Raw genomic sequence first — 14,503 nt, 5'->3', positions numbered from 1 at the left:
CTTTGCCCACCCTCAAGTGTGTTTCTTTAGTGCTATATTTGTGCTGTTTTGTGCTGCTAAAATTTCTGTCCTACCTTTTATCGTTTTTGCGTTATTAATGATTTATTAAAGGTCACCAAAGGTCACTCAGCCCCCCTACTACACCCAAATGACACAAAACTGGTCTCGTTGGTTAGTGCCTCATTTGTGCTGGTTTGTGCTGCTAAAATTTTTATTTGTGCTGTTATGGTTTTTTAGTTATAACAGCTTGTTTTTATATTTGTGCTTTTTTGTGTCATAATAAAAATTTGTGCTGCTTTTTTTTTAAGATAATAGCAATTTGTTTTTTTCCAGATGATGACATCACCCTGCTCTCCTGTCACGTACCTGGTTAGTGAGCTCCTGGTTAGAAAGCAGCCATGGGAGCACAGTGAGGTATGAGTGCCTGTGATCAGTCCAGTAGACTGCGTGGTGGCAGCAGTCAGCAGGTGGATGTGGCGGCAGAACCAGCTGGTGGCAGATGAGCTGGCACTGAGCTTGGCTGGTGGCAGACTGTGGGTAAGCAGCTGGAAGCAGGAGACAGATGAGACCTTGCTGGGCTGAAGAGCTGTAGCAGGCTGGATGAGCAGGATGCAGGGTCAGATGAGCCGGGTCCATAATGGCCAGGCAGATCAGGCATAGACGGCACACAACAGGATAGTCGGGTCACAAACCAAGTCAGCAACAGGAGGTAGATCAGGCAAGAAGAGAAGGCAGAAGCAGAATCCAGAGACAAGCCAAGGTCAGGGCCAGGGCTGGTCTGGGACAAAAATGTGGCCCTGGACTTCATCCAGACCGGCCCAGGGCACAACACATCAGGGCACGGTACATCAGGCCACATCAGGGTACAGAGCCCAGCACATCGGGGCACAACACATCAGGGCACAAGGCACATCAGGGCACAGCACATCAGGCCACATCAAGGTACAGAGCCCACCACATCAGGGCACAAGGCACATCAGGGCACAGCACATCAGGGTACAGCACATCAGGGTACAGGGCACAGCACATCAGGGTACAGAGCCCAGTACATCAGCGTACAGGGCACAACATATCAGGGTACAGTGCCCAGTACATCAGCGTAGAGGGCACAACATATCAGGGTACAGTGCCCAGTACATCAGCGTACAGGGCACAACATATCAGGGTACAGTGCCCAGTACATCAGCGTACAGGGCACAACATATCAGGGTACAGTGCCCAGCACATCAGCGTACAGGGCACAACATATCAGGGTACAGTGCCCAGTACATCAGCGTAGAGGGCACAACATATCAGGGTACAGTGCCCAGTACATCAGCGTACAGGGCACAACATATCAGGGTACAGTGCACAGCACATCAGAGTACAGAGCCCAGCACATCAGCTAATAGGGCACAACACATCAGGGCACAGTACAGTAGGGTATAGCACATCAGGGCACAGAACATCAGAGCACACGACATTGAGGCACAGCACACCGGGGCACAGGACATCAGGGCACAGGACATCAGGGCAAAGCACATCGGGGCACAAGGCACATCAGGGCATAGGACATCGGGGCACAGCACATCCGGGCACATAGCACATCAGGGCGCATCAGGGCACATAGCACATCAGGGCACGGGGCACATCAGGGCACATCATGGCACATTAGGGCACATGGCACATCAGGGCACGGTGCACATCAGGGCACATTATGGCACATCAGGGCACATCAGGCCACATGGCACATCAGGGCACGGGGCACATGGCACATCAGGGCACATCAGGGCATGGGGCACATCAGGGCACATTATGGCACATCAGGGCACATGGCACATTATGGTGCACATCGTACATCAGGGCATGGGGCACATCAGGCCACATGGTACATCAGGGCACATAGCACATCAGGGCACGGGGCACATGCCACATCAGAGCACATGGCACATCAGGCCACATGGCACATTAGGGCACGGGCACATCAGGCCACATGGCACATTAGGGCACGGGGCACATGGCACATCAGGGCACATGATGGGGCACATCAGGGCACATGATGGGGCACATCAGGGCACATGATGGGGCACATCAGGGCACATGATGGGGCACATCAGGGCACATTATGGGGCACATCAGGCTACATGGCACATTAGGGCACATCAGGGCACATCAGGGCACATAGCACATTAGGGCACATCAGGCTACATGGCACATTAGGGCATGGGGCACATCAGGGCTCTGGGCACATGATGGGGCACATAGCACATCGGGGCACATGATGGGGAACATAGCACATCGGGGCACATGATGGGGAACATAGCACATCGGGGCACATGATGGGGAACATAGCACATCGGGGCACATAGCACATCGGGGCACATGATGGGGAACATGGCACATGATGGGGCACATGATGGGGCACATAGCACATCGGGGCACATGATGGGGCACATAGCGGGGCACATGATGGGGCACATGATGGGGCACATAGCACATCGGGGCACATGATGGGGAACATAGCACATCGGGGCACATAATGGGGAACATGGCACATGATGGGGCACATAGCGGGGCACATGATGGGGCACATAGCGGGGCACATGATGGGGCACATAGCGGGGCACATGATGGGGAACATGGCACATGATGGGGCACATAGCGGGGCACATGATGGGGCACATAGCGGGGCACATGATGGGGCACATAGCGGGGCACATGATGGGGCACATGATGGGGCACATGATGGGGCACATGATGGGGCACATGATGGGGCACATGATGGGGCACATAGCGGGGCACATGATGGGGCACATGGGGCACATGATGGGGCACATGATGGGGCACATAGCGGGGCACATAGCGGGGCACATGATGGGGCACATGATGGGGCACATAGCGGGGCACATAGCGGGGCACATGGGGCACATGATGGGGCACATAGCGGGGCACATGATGGGGCACATGGGGCACATAGCGGGGCACATGATGGGGCACATAATGGGGCACATAGCGGGGCACATAGCACATCATCAGGGCACATTGTGGGGTCTTACTAGCCAGCATGCAGAGTAGCGCAGGGAGCTTCTGTAGTAATAAGTTCTCTCTCGTGTCATCACGCTGTTCTCCGGCGGCCCCGCCCCCTCCTCTCTTCTTGTCTATACCAGATGATCCTACAAGCCAATTAGTATAGACGAGAGGAGGGGGCAGGGCCGCCGGAGAACAGCGTGATGACACGAGAGAGAACTTATTACTACAGAAGCTCCCTGCGCTACTCTGCATGCTGGCTAATCTCGATCTACCCATCAGGCGCCAGCTGTTGGCGGTTGATGGGTAGATCGCCGGGCACCGCAGATGCGGCTGAAAGTGAGACTGGCCCAGACTGAGCCATCGGCCCACCGGGAATCTCCCGGTAGTCCCGATGGCCAGTCCATCCCTGGTCAGGGCTGGTAGCAGTCAAACGGAGGTCAGGAGTAGGGATGAGCCGAACACCCCCCTGTTCGGTTCGCACCAGAACATTCGAACAGGAAAAAAGTTCGCTCGAACACCGTTAAAGTCTATGGGACACGAACATGAATAATCAAAAGTGCTAATTTTAAAGGCTTATATGCAAGTTATTGTCATAAAAAGTGTTTGGGGACCCGGGTCCTGCCCCAGGGGACATGGATCAATGCAAAAAAAAGTTTTAAAAACGGCCGTTTTTTCAGGAGCAGTGATTTTAATAATGCTTAAAGTCAAACAATAATAGGGCGTACACACGGTCGGACTTTGTTCGGACATTCCGACAACAAAATCCTGGGATTTTTTCCGACGGATGTTGGCTCAAACTTGTCTTGCATACACACGGTCACACAAAGTTGTCGGAAAATCCGATCGTTTTAAACGCGGTGACGTAAAACACATGCGTCGGGACTATAAACGGGGCAGTGGCCAATAGCTTTCATCTTTTTATTTATTCTGAGCATGCGTGGCACTTTGTCCGTCGGATTTGTGTACACACGATCGGAATTTCCGACAACGGATTTTGTTGTCGGAAAATTTTATCTCCTGCTCTCCAACTTTGTGTGTCGGAAAATCCGATGGAAAATGTCCGATGGAGCCCACACACGGTCGGAATTTCCGACAACACGCTCCGATCGGACATTTTCCATCGGAAAATCCGACCGTGTGTACTGGGCATTAAAGTGTAATATCCCTTTAAATTTCGTACCTGGGGGGTGTCTATAGTATGCCTGTAAAGGGGCGCATGTTTCCTGTGTTTAGAACAGTCTGACAGCAAAATGACGTTTCGAAGGAAAAAAAGCCATTTAAAAGTACCCGCGGCTATTGCATTGCCGACAATACACATAGAAGTTCATTGATAAAAACGGCATGGGAATTCCCCACAGGGGAACCCCGAACCAAAATTTAAAAAAAAAAAATGACGTGGGGTTCCCCCTAAATTCCATACCAGGCCCTTTAGGTCTGGTATGGATATTAACCACTTCAGCCCCGGAAGGATTTACCCCCTTCCTGACCAGAGCACTTTTTACAAATTGGCACTGCGTCGCTTTAACTGCTAATTGCGCGGTCATGCAATGCTGTAACCAAACAAAATTTGCGTCCTTTTCTTCCCACAAATAGAGCTTTCTTTTGATGGTATTTGATCACCTCTGCCATTTTTATTTTTTGCGCTATACACGGAAAAAGACCGAAAATTTTGAAAAAAAATGATATTTTCTACTTTTTGTTCTAAAAAAAATCCAATAAACTCAATTTTAGTCATACATTTAGGCCAAAATGTATTTGGCCACATGTCTTTGGTAAAAAAAATGTCAATAAGTGTATATTTATTGGTTTGCGCAAAAGTTATAGCGCCTACAATCTAGGGTACATTTTCTGGAATTTACACAGCCTTTAATTTATGACTGCCTATGTCGTTTCTTGAGGTGCTAAAATGGCAGGGCAGTACAAAACCCCCACAAATGACCCCATTTTGGAAAGTAGACACCCCAAGGAAATTGCTGAGAGGCATGTTGAGCCCATTGAATATTCATTTTTTTTGTCCCAAGTGATTGAATAATGACAAAAAAAAAAAAAAAAAAAAAAAATTACAAAAAGTTGTCACTAAATGATATATTGCTCACACAGGCCATGGGCATATGTGGAATTGCACCCCAAAATACATTTAGCTGCTTCTCCTGAGTATGGGGATACCACATGTGTGGGACTTTTTGGGAGCCTAGCCGCATACGGGGCCCCGAAAACCAATCACTGCCTTCAGGATTTCTAAGGGCGTACATTTTTGATTTTACTCCTCACTACCTATCACAGTTTTGAAGGCCATAAAATGCCCAGATGGCACAAACCCCCCCCAAATGACCCCATTTTGGAAAGTAGACACCCCAAGCTATTTGCTGAGAGGCATGTTGAGTCCATGGAATATTTTATATTTTGACACAAGTTGCGGGAATGTGACAATTTATTTATTTTTTTTTTTTTTTTTTGCACAAAGTTGTCACTAAATGATATATTGCTCACACAGGTCATGGGCATATGTGGAATTGCACCCCAAAATACATTCTGCTGCTTCTCCTGAGTATGGGGATACCACATGTGTGGGACTTTTTAGGAGCCTAGCCGCGTACGGGACCCCGAAAACCAATCACCGCCTTCAGGATTTCTAAGGGTGTACATTTTTGATTTCACTCTTCACTGCCTATCACAGTTTCGGAGGTCATGGAATGCCCAGGTGGCACAAACCCCCCCCAAATGACCCCATTTTGGAAAGTAGACACCCCAAGCTATTTGCTGAGAGGCATGGTGAGTATTTTGCAGCTCTCATTTGTTTTTGAAAATGAAGAAAGACAAAAAAAAAAATTTTTTTTTTCTTTTTTTAATTTTCAAAACTTTGTGACAAAAAGTGAGGTCTGCAAAATACTCACTATACCTCTCATCAAATAGCTTGGGGTGTCTACTTTCCAAAATGGGGTCATTTGGGGGGGGTTTGTGCCACCTGGGCATTCCATGGCCTCCGAGACTGTGATAGGCAGTGAAGAGTGAAATCAAAAATTTACGCCCTTAGAAAGCCTGAAGGCGGTGCTTGGTTTTCGGGGTCCCATACGCGGCTAGGCTCCCAAAAAGTCCCACACATGTGGTATCCCCGTACTCAGGAGAAGCAACAGAATGTATTTTGGGGTGTAATTTCACATATTCCCATGGCATGTTTGAGCAATATATCATTTAGTGACAACTTTGTGCAAAAAAAAAAAAAAAAAAAAAAATTTGTCTCTTTCCCGCAACTTGTGTCACAATATAAAATATTCCATGGACTCGACATGCCTCTCAGCAAATAGCTTGGGGTGTCTACTTTCCAAAATGGGGTCATTTGGGGGGGGGGTTTGAACTGTCCTGGCATTTTATGCACAACATTTAGAAGCTTATGTCACACATCACCCACTCTTCTAACCACTTGAAGACAAAGCCCTTTCTGACACTTTTTGATTACATGAAAAAATTATTTTTTTTTGCAAGAAAATTACTTTGAACCCCCACACATTATATATTTTTTTAAAGCAAATGCCCTACAGATTAAAATGGTGGGTGTTTAATTTTTTTTTTTCACACAGTATTTGCGCAGCGATTTTTCAAACGCATTTTTTGGGGAAAAAACACACTTTTTTACATTTTAATGCACTAAAACACACTATATTGCCCAAATGTTTGATGAAATAAAAAAGATGATCTTAGGCCGAGTACATGGATACCAAACATGACATGCTTTACAATTGCGCACAAACGTGCAGTGGCAACAAAATAAATACATTTTTAAAAGCCTTTAAAAGCCTTTACAGGTTACCACTTTAGATTTACAGAGGAGGTCTACTGCTAAAATTACTGCCCTCGATCTGACCGTCGCGGTGATACCTCACATGCATGGTGCAATTGCTGTTTACATTTGACGCCAGACCGACGCTTGCGTTCGCCTTAGCGCGAGAGCAGGGGGGACAGGGGTGCTTTTTTTTTTTTTTTTTTTTTTTTTTTTATTATTTTTTTGCTTTTTTATCTTATTTTAAAACTGTTCCTTTCATTTTTTTTTTTTTTTAATCATTTTTACTGTTATCTCAGGGAATGTAAATATCCCCTATGATAGCAATAGGTAGTGACAGGTACTCTTTTTTGAAAAAATTGGGGTCTATTAGACCCTAGATTTCTCCTCTGCCCTCAAAGCATCTGACCACACCAAGATCGGTGTGATAAAATGCTTCCCCAATTTCCCAATGGCGCTATTTACATCCGGCGAAATCTAAGTCATAAAATGCTCGTAGCTTCCGGTTTCTTAGGCCATAGAGATGTTTGGAGCCACTCTCGTCTCTGATCAGCTCTATGGTCAGCTGGCTGAATCACCGGCTGCATTCTCAGGTTCCCTGTTGAGACAGGAGAGCCAGAGAAAAACACGGAAGACGATGGGGGGGGGGGGGGGGGGCATTCTCTCTGCTTGTAAAAGCAGTCTAGAGGCTAATTAGCCGCTAGGATTGCTTTTACATGAAAGCCGACCGCTGGCTGAAAAGAATGATACCAAGATGATACCTAAACCTGCAAGCATCATTCTGGTATAACCACTCAAAGTCGTGAATGCTGTACCTGAAGACAAAAATATGGCTAACAATAAAGCACAGTAAACGGTAAAGTATAAAAAACTGCATACCTGAAAAGCAAACATGATAAAACATAATAACAATAAAACATTGCAGAATAGAATACAGTAAAAAAGAGCAGAACAATAGAGAGAATAGAGAGAGAGAGAATAGAGAGAGAACAATAAAACGACAACTATTATTTTTTATTTTATATTTTTGTTTGTGTTTTTTTTTTTTTACACTTTTTTTGTAACTGTAACTTTTGTAACTGTAACCGGTTCCAGGTTCGGGTCTCTCAAAATGCGATGGCATCTTGGGAGACCCTGTGAAAGTGTGTCCTAGTCTGTGCAATGCTGTACCCTACGCTAATACTCAGCTAGTGAATGGTAGCGTTCAAAACATTCACCAATGCAAAGACCAGGATTGTCAGGACAGGAGGGACAATAATAGCGGGTGTCACGCCTATATCCGCGCTTACTGCAGACACGACATCTTTTTTGGGGGGTTCGCTGGGTAGGGGTACTCGGGAGGACATAAAAATGCCTCTCATGCAGCCGACTGCATTTGGTTGGGGATGTGAATGGGGGAAGTATGGGCGCTGCAGAAGTGGTGGGTTCCCAATTAGGATTGGCGAATGCAGCAGGAAGGGCACTATGGGCACGATGGGCCTGTGTTTGTCTTCTTGGTGGCAGCGGGACACTACTTGTGCTTGCCACCTCACCAGCTTGAACTGCACTTATGGGACTCGCCACGTCACCAAGTGTTACTGCAGTGCTGGTTTGACTACGACCGGGGTGTACTAGGCCGCTGGCGCTTGCCAGTTCACCAAAACGCTACCAAAAAAACTGTTAACGATCGCAGGGATCAGGCCAGACTCTGCGAACGCTGCAGTTATGCGTTTAGTGTTTTGTAAGTGACAGTGATCGATCGATACTGCACTTGGGTGGGCTGGGCGGAGGGACAAAACGCAGGTGCTAGCAGGTATCTGGGCTGATCCCACTAACACTGCGTTTTTGGGAACCCTAAACTGCTGGGGATGCTAGTATAGATCTGATCGGATCAGATATTGATCAGTTCAGATACTATACCACTAAGGGAGGTGTACGGTGCGTGCGTGGGTGTTAGCGCTACTGGCACTAACCTGACGCTGCCTGGGGCTGGTGCTTGCCAGTTCACCAAAACGCTACCAAAAAAACTGTTAGCGATCGCAGGGATCAGGCCTGACTCTGCGAACGCTGCAGTTATGCGTTTAGTGTTTTTTTAAGTGACAGTGATCGATCGATACTGCACTTGGGTGGGCTGGGCTGGGCCAGGCGGAGGGGCAAAACGCAGGTGCTAGCAGGTATCTGGGCTGATCCCGCTAACACTGCGTTTTTGGGAATCCTAAACTGCTGGGGACGCTAGTATAGATCTGATCGGATCAGATATTGATGCGTTCAGATACTATACCACTAAGGGAGGTGTACGGTGCGTGGGTGTTAGCGCTACTGGCACTAACCTGACGCTGCCTGGGGCTGGTGCTTGCCATTTCACCAAAACGCTACCAAAAAAACTGTTAGCGATCGCAGGGATCAGGCCTGACTCTGCGAACGCTGCAGTTATGCGTTTAGTGTTTTGTAAGTGACCGTGATCGATCGATACTGCACTTGGGTGGGCTGGGCCGAGCCGGGCGGAGGGGCAAAACGCAGGTGCTAGCAGGTATCTGGGCTGATCCCGCTAACACTGTGTTTTTGGGAACCCTAAACTGCTGGGGACGCTAGTATAGATCTGATCAGATCAGATATTGATCCGTACAGATACTATACCACTAAGGGAGGCGTATGCTGCGTGCGTGGGTGTTAGCAGTACTGGCGCTAATCTGACGCTGCCTGGGGCGACGCATATCACCGCCGGGCGATCAGGGGGCTAAATCTTTATTCGGTAATAAACGGCGGGTGCCCTGACACTATAAAAAATAAACAAACTAACCAGCGTCACCCGTAACGGTTATACAGTGATCAGTGGTGAAAGGGTTAACTAGGGGGCAATCAAGGGGTTAAAACATTTATTAGGTAGTATATGGGGGTCCCTGTCGCTATAAAACGCTGACGGCGAACCTAAATATTTACCTCACTAACTAGCGTCACCAGCGACACTAATACAGCGATCAGAAAAATGATCGCTTAGCGACACTGGTGACAGGGGGTGATCAAGGGGTTAAAACTTTATTAGGGGGGGTTAGGGGGGTACCCTAGACCTACAGGGGGCCTAACACTCACTGCCCTGACACTAACTGTCACAAACTGACACTATGCAGTAATCAGAAAAAAAAAAAAAAAAAAAAAAAAAAACCTGCTTGGTGTCAGTTTGTGACAGGGGGGGGGGGGTGATTGGGGGGGGATCGGGGGGCGATCGGGGGGGGGATCGGGGTGATTTGTGTGCCTGGCATGTTCTACTGTGTGTGTGTGTGTTGGTGCACTCACATTTCAGTCTTCTCTCCTCGGCCCGGAACGGAAAATACCGAGCCGAGGAGAGATGACATCATTTCCTCTGCCTCTGTGTACAATACAGAGGCAGGGAAATGATCGGACCCCCCACCCGCGGGCAGGCAAGGACGTACATGTAAGTCCTTTTGCCTGCCCGTGCCATTCTGCCGACGTATATAGTCGTGCGGCGGTCGGCAAGTGGTTAAGGGGAACCCCGGCCAAAATTAAAAAAAAAAAAAATGACGTGGGGTTCCCCCTAAATTCCATACCAGACCATTCAGGTCTGGTATGGATTTTAAGGGGAACCCCGCGCCAAAAAAAAACAAAAACAAAAACAAAGGCCGCAGGAAAAGAGGGGGGGACGAGAGTGCGGCCCCCCCCCTCCTGAACCGTACCAGGCCACATGCCCTCAACATTGGCAGGGTGCTTTGGGGTAGCCCCCCAAAACACCTTGTCCCCATGTTGATGAGGACAAGGGCCTCATCCCCACAACCCTGGCCGGTGGTTGTGGGGGTCTGCAGGCGGGGGGCTTATCGGAATCTGGAAGCCCCCTTTAACAAGGGGACCCCCAGATCCCGGCCCCCCCCTGTGTGAAATGGTAAGGGGGTACTTACCCCTGCCATTTCACTAAAAAACTGTCAAAAATGTTAAAAATGACAAGAGACAGTTTTTGACAATTCCTTTATTTAAATGCTTCTTCTTTCTTCCTTCATCTTCTTCTGGTTCTTCTGGCTCTTCTGGTTCTTCCTCCAGCGTTCTCGTCCAGCATCTCCTCCGCGGCGTCTTCTATCTTCTTCTCCTCGGGCCGCTCCGCACCCATGGCATGAGGGGAGGCTCCCGCTCTTCTCTTCATCTTCTTCTTCATCCTCTTCTCTTCCTTCTTCTCTTCTTCTCTTCTTCATTTTCTTCTCCGGGCCGCTCCGCACCCATGCTGTCATGAAGGGAGGCTCCCGCTGTGTGACGGCGTCTCTTCGTCTGACGGCTCTTAAATAATGGGGGGCGGGGCCACCCGGTGACCCCGCCCCCCTCTGACGCACGGTGACTTGACGGGACTTCCCTGTGACGTCACGGGGAATGCCACAGGGAAGTCCCGTCATGTCCCGTGCGTCCCAGGGGGGGCGGGGCCACCCAGTTATTTAAGAGCCGTCAGACGAAGAGACGCCGTCACAGAATGGAAAGTAAATAGGCACAAATCAACACAAACGTGGCACTAACCAACCAGCCCGTTTTCATTTTGTTTGGCTGCTGTAAGGGGTGTTAGGGAAGGCTTTCGCATAGCACAAATGATGTCTCCCTGTACATACATATGCGCATGCGCAGACTGGCAACTGGCTGGGCAGATGAGCGTGAGCCTGTCACCAATGCTGGCACCAGACAGACTATTTAAACAGGCTGCAATTTGGTGTGCCGCTTCTGTGTGTTCATTCCTGATTCCTGTGTTTGACCTCTGATCCTAACCCAGCTTGCTCCTGACCTCCGTTTGACTGCTACCTGCCCTGACCTTGGCTTGTCTCTGGATTCTGCTTCTGCCTTCTCTTCTTGCCTGATCTACCTCCTGTTGCTGACTTGGTTTGTGACCCGATTATCCTGTTGTGTGCCGTCTATGCCTGATCTGCCTGACCATTATGGATCCGGCTCATCTGACCCTGCATCCTGCTCATCCAGCCTGCTACAGCTCTTCAGCCCAGCAAGGTCTCATCTGTCTCCTGCTTCCAGCTGCTTACCCACAGTCTGCCACCAGCCAAGCTCAGTGCCAGCTCATCTGCCACCAGCTGGTTCTGCCGCCACATCCACCTGCTGACTGCTGCCACCACGCAGTCTACTGGACTGATAACAGGCACTCATACCTCACTGTGCTCCCATGGCTGCTTTCTAACCAGGAGCTCACTAACCAGGTATGTGACAGGAGAGCAGGGTGATGTCATCATCTGGAAAAAACAAATTGCTATTATCTTAAAAATAAAAGCAGCACGAATTTTTATTATTATGACACAAAAAAGCACAAATATAAAAACAAGCTGTTATAACTAAAAAACCATAACAGCACAAATAAAAATTTTAGCAGCACAAACCAGCACAAATGAGGCACTAACCAACGAGATCAGTTTTGTGTCATTTGGGTGTTGTAGGGGGGCTGACTGACTTTTGGTGACCTTTAATAAATCATTAATAACGCGAAAACGATAAAAGATAGAACGGAAATTTTAGCAGTACAAAAGAGCACAAACATAGCACTAACCAACGAGACCAGTTTTGTGTCATTTGGGTGTTGTAGGGGGGGCTGAGTGACCTTTAATAAATCATTAATAATGCAAAAACTATAAAAGGTAGGACAGAAATTTTAGCAGCACAAAACAGCACAAATGTAGCACTAAAGAAACACACTTCAGTTTTTATTTGTGCTGATTGTAGGGTGGGCAAAGTGAGTGGGGTTTGAAAAAAAAAAAAAACTGTTATAACTTAAAAACCATAACAGCACAAATAAAAATGTTAGCAGCACAAAACAGCACAAACGTAGCACTAACCAACGAGACCAGTTTTGTGTCATTTGGGCATTATAGGGGGGCTGAGTGACCTTTGGTGACCTTTAATAAATCATTAATAACGCAAAAACGATAAAAGATAGAACGGAATTTTTAGCAGCACAAAACAGCACAAACGTAGCACTAACCAACGAGACCAGTTTTGTGTCGTTTGGGTGTTGTAGGGGGGCTAGGTGATGTCACAGTCTGGAAAAAACAATTGCTAATATCTTAAAAATAAAAGCAACACAAATGTAACTTTTTACGGCACAAAACAGCACAAATGTAGCACTAAAGAAACACACTTGAGTTTTTATTTGTGCTGATTGTAGGGGGGCCAGCTTCGCTGAGCTAAAAAACTTCTGCTTTTAGACCCACTCACTTCCTGTCCAGGACTACATGTTCCATGAGGCATTGCTCCTCACACATTCACATTCGCAAGTTCTCAGGCACTTCCTGACATGTACGGATGGTGCACTGAGCTGTATGTGTGCTGCACTGTATTTCCTGATATGTAAACAAATAATGCATTCTGTATGCAGGCCGATTAATCGCTTATGAAAATAGTTGACAACTATTTTCATAATTGATTAGTTGTCGATTAATAGATTAGTTGTTTCAGCCCTAGTTGCAAGATGCAAGCTGTCTGCAGTTTAACATATAGCACGAGAATACATGTAAATACAACGCAATTGAAAGTAAAGATTACATATATATATAGATATATAGATAGAGAGAGAGAGATAGATATATATAGATATATATAGATATATAAAAAATTTGGCCCCTTCCAGGGACCTGTAACTTCACAGTGCATGACATAAAATGGTTGCTGATGCACATGAAAATGCCATGTAACGCAGCGCACAAGAAAATGCTTTTTAAATGCGCATCGACACACATGCATTTTTGATGAGCTGCAGTTAGTTTGTATGTGCAGCATGGTGTGAAGGAACCCTGAATCTTGTCTTGATCTGACTCCAGCTGGGTGAATTCTGATTGTTACGGTTTAAAGGGGTTGTAAAGTCAGAAGATTTTTTTTTTTTTGCAAATATAAAGTTTATTAAACTCCAAACAAGGGCGAGGGCCCCACATTACATATATTGACACAGAGACAAAACCAATTACATTTGTAGTTTGCAGAGGAAAAGTATGCATTACAAAACGAGCTATGATGAGAGACGTGAAGGATTCGAGCATATATTAGTTCTGATAACATTCGCTCTGTGGCAATCTGTATCCACTGTGGGAAACATCTCATTTGGGTAATCCTCACCCACTTTTTCCATTTTACTCTAAAAGGAAAAGGATCAAGAGATACCAAGAGGTATCCGAAAGGAAGAAGAAAAGGAAAAGAAAAAGGGGGGGGGATGGGGGAGAGGGTACGAAAAGAGGAGGGGGAGGGGAGGGGGGGAAGACACAGCAGTGGCTAAACCTCCAGGTCATTTCAAAAAGTCAGAAGATTTATCTTAATGCATTCTTTGTAATCCAAAGATGGTATCCTCAATTTAAAATGCAGAAGAGGCCAGATAGTACATTATCATTTAAATAAAGAAATTTATTGTAGGTAAACATCAGGGTTCTCACACTTTATGGGTGGTTGCAGCACACCAGGCTAAAGAAAACGTGCAATGTTAAAATCCTCTCCAAATGGTTTTCAGGCTTGTGTGAATCAGCAGCTAGCTCAGAGAGCAAGTGACTGTCTCCTCCACCGTCCTGGCCCCTCCCCTACGCGTGACGACACAGGGCGATCACTTGTCTTCCTCAGGGAGATCCGAACAAATGTTCGTATGGAAAGTCTACTTGTGTATGGCCATCTTTAGTCTCCCAATCACAGTGGTGAAACAGTAGGAGACAAGCGTGAGTGGGCAGAGCTGACTGCTAATTGCTTCTTAAACCCCATTTTCAGGAATCCCAG

General features: G+C 47.1%; 1 protein-coding gene across 1 annotated transcript in view; it reads left to right on the top strand.

The window, feature by feature from the left end:
* The window catches only part of LOC141131688 (rab-like protein 2A), a 43,891-nt gene that overhangs the window by 11,108 nt on the left and 18,280 nt on the right, over window positions 1-14,503 (top strand). The window lies entirely within an intron of this gene.

This window comes from Aquarana catesbeiana, linkage group LG03 (assembly GCF_042186555.1).
Source record: "Aquarana catesbeiana isolate 2022-GZ linkage group LG03, ASM4218655v1, whole genome shotgun sequence".
Classification (NCBI taxonomy): domain Eukaryota; kingdom Metazoa; phylum Chordata; class Amphibia; order Anura; family Ranidae; genus Aquarana; species Aquarana catesbeiana.
Note: the sequence above shows the minus strand (reverse complement) of the source record. Positions and strands in the feature narration are given on the sequence as shown.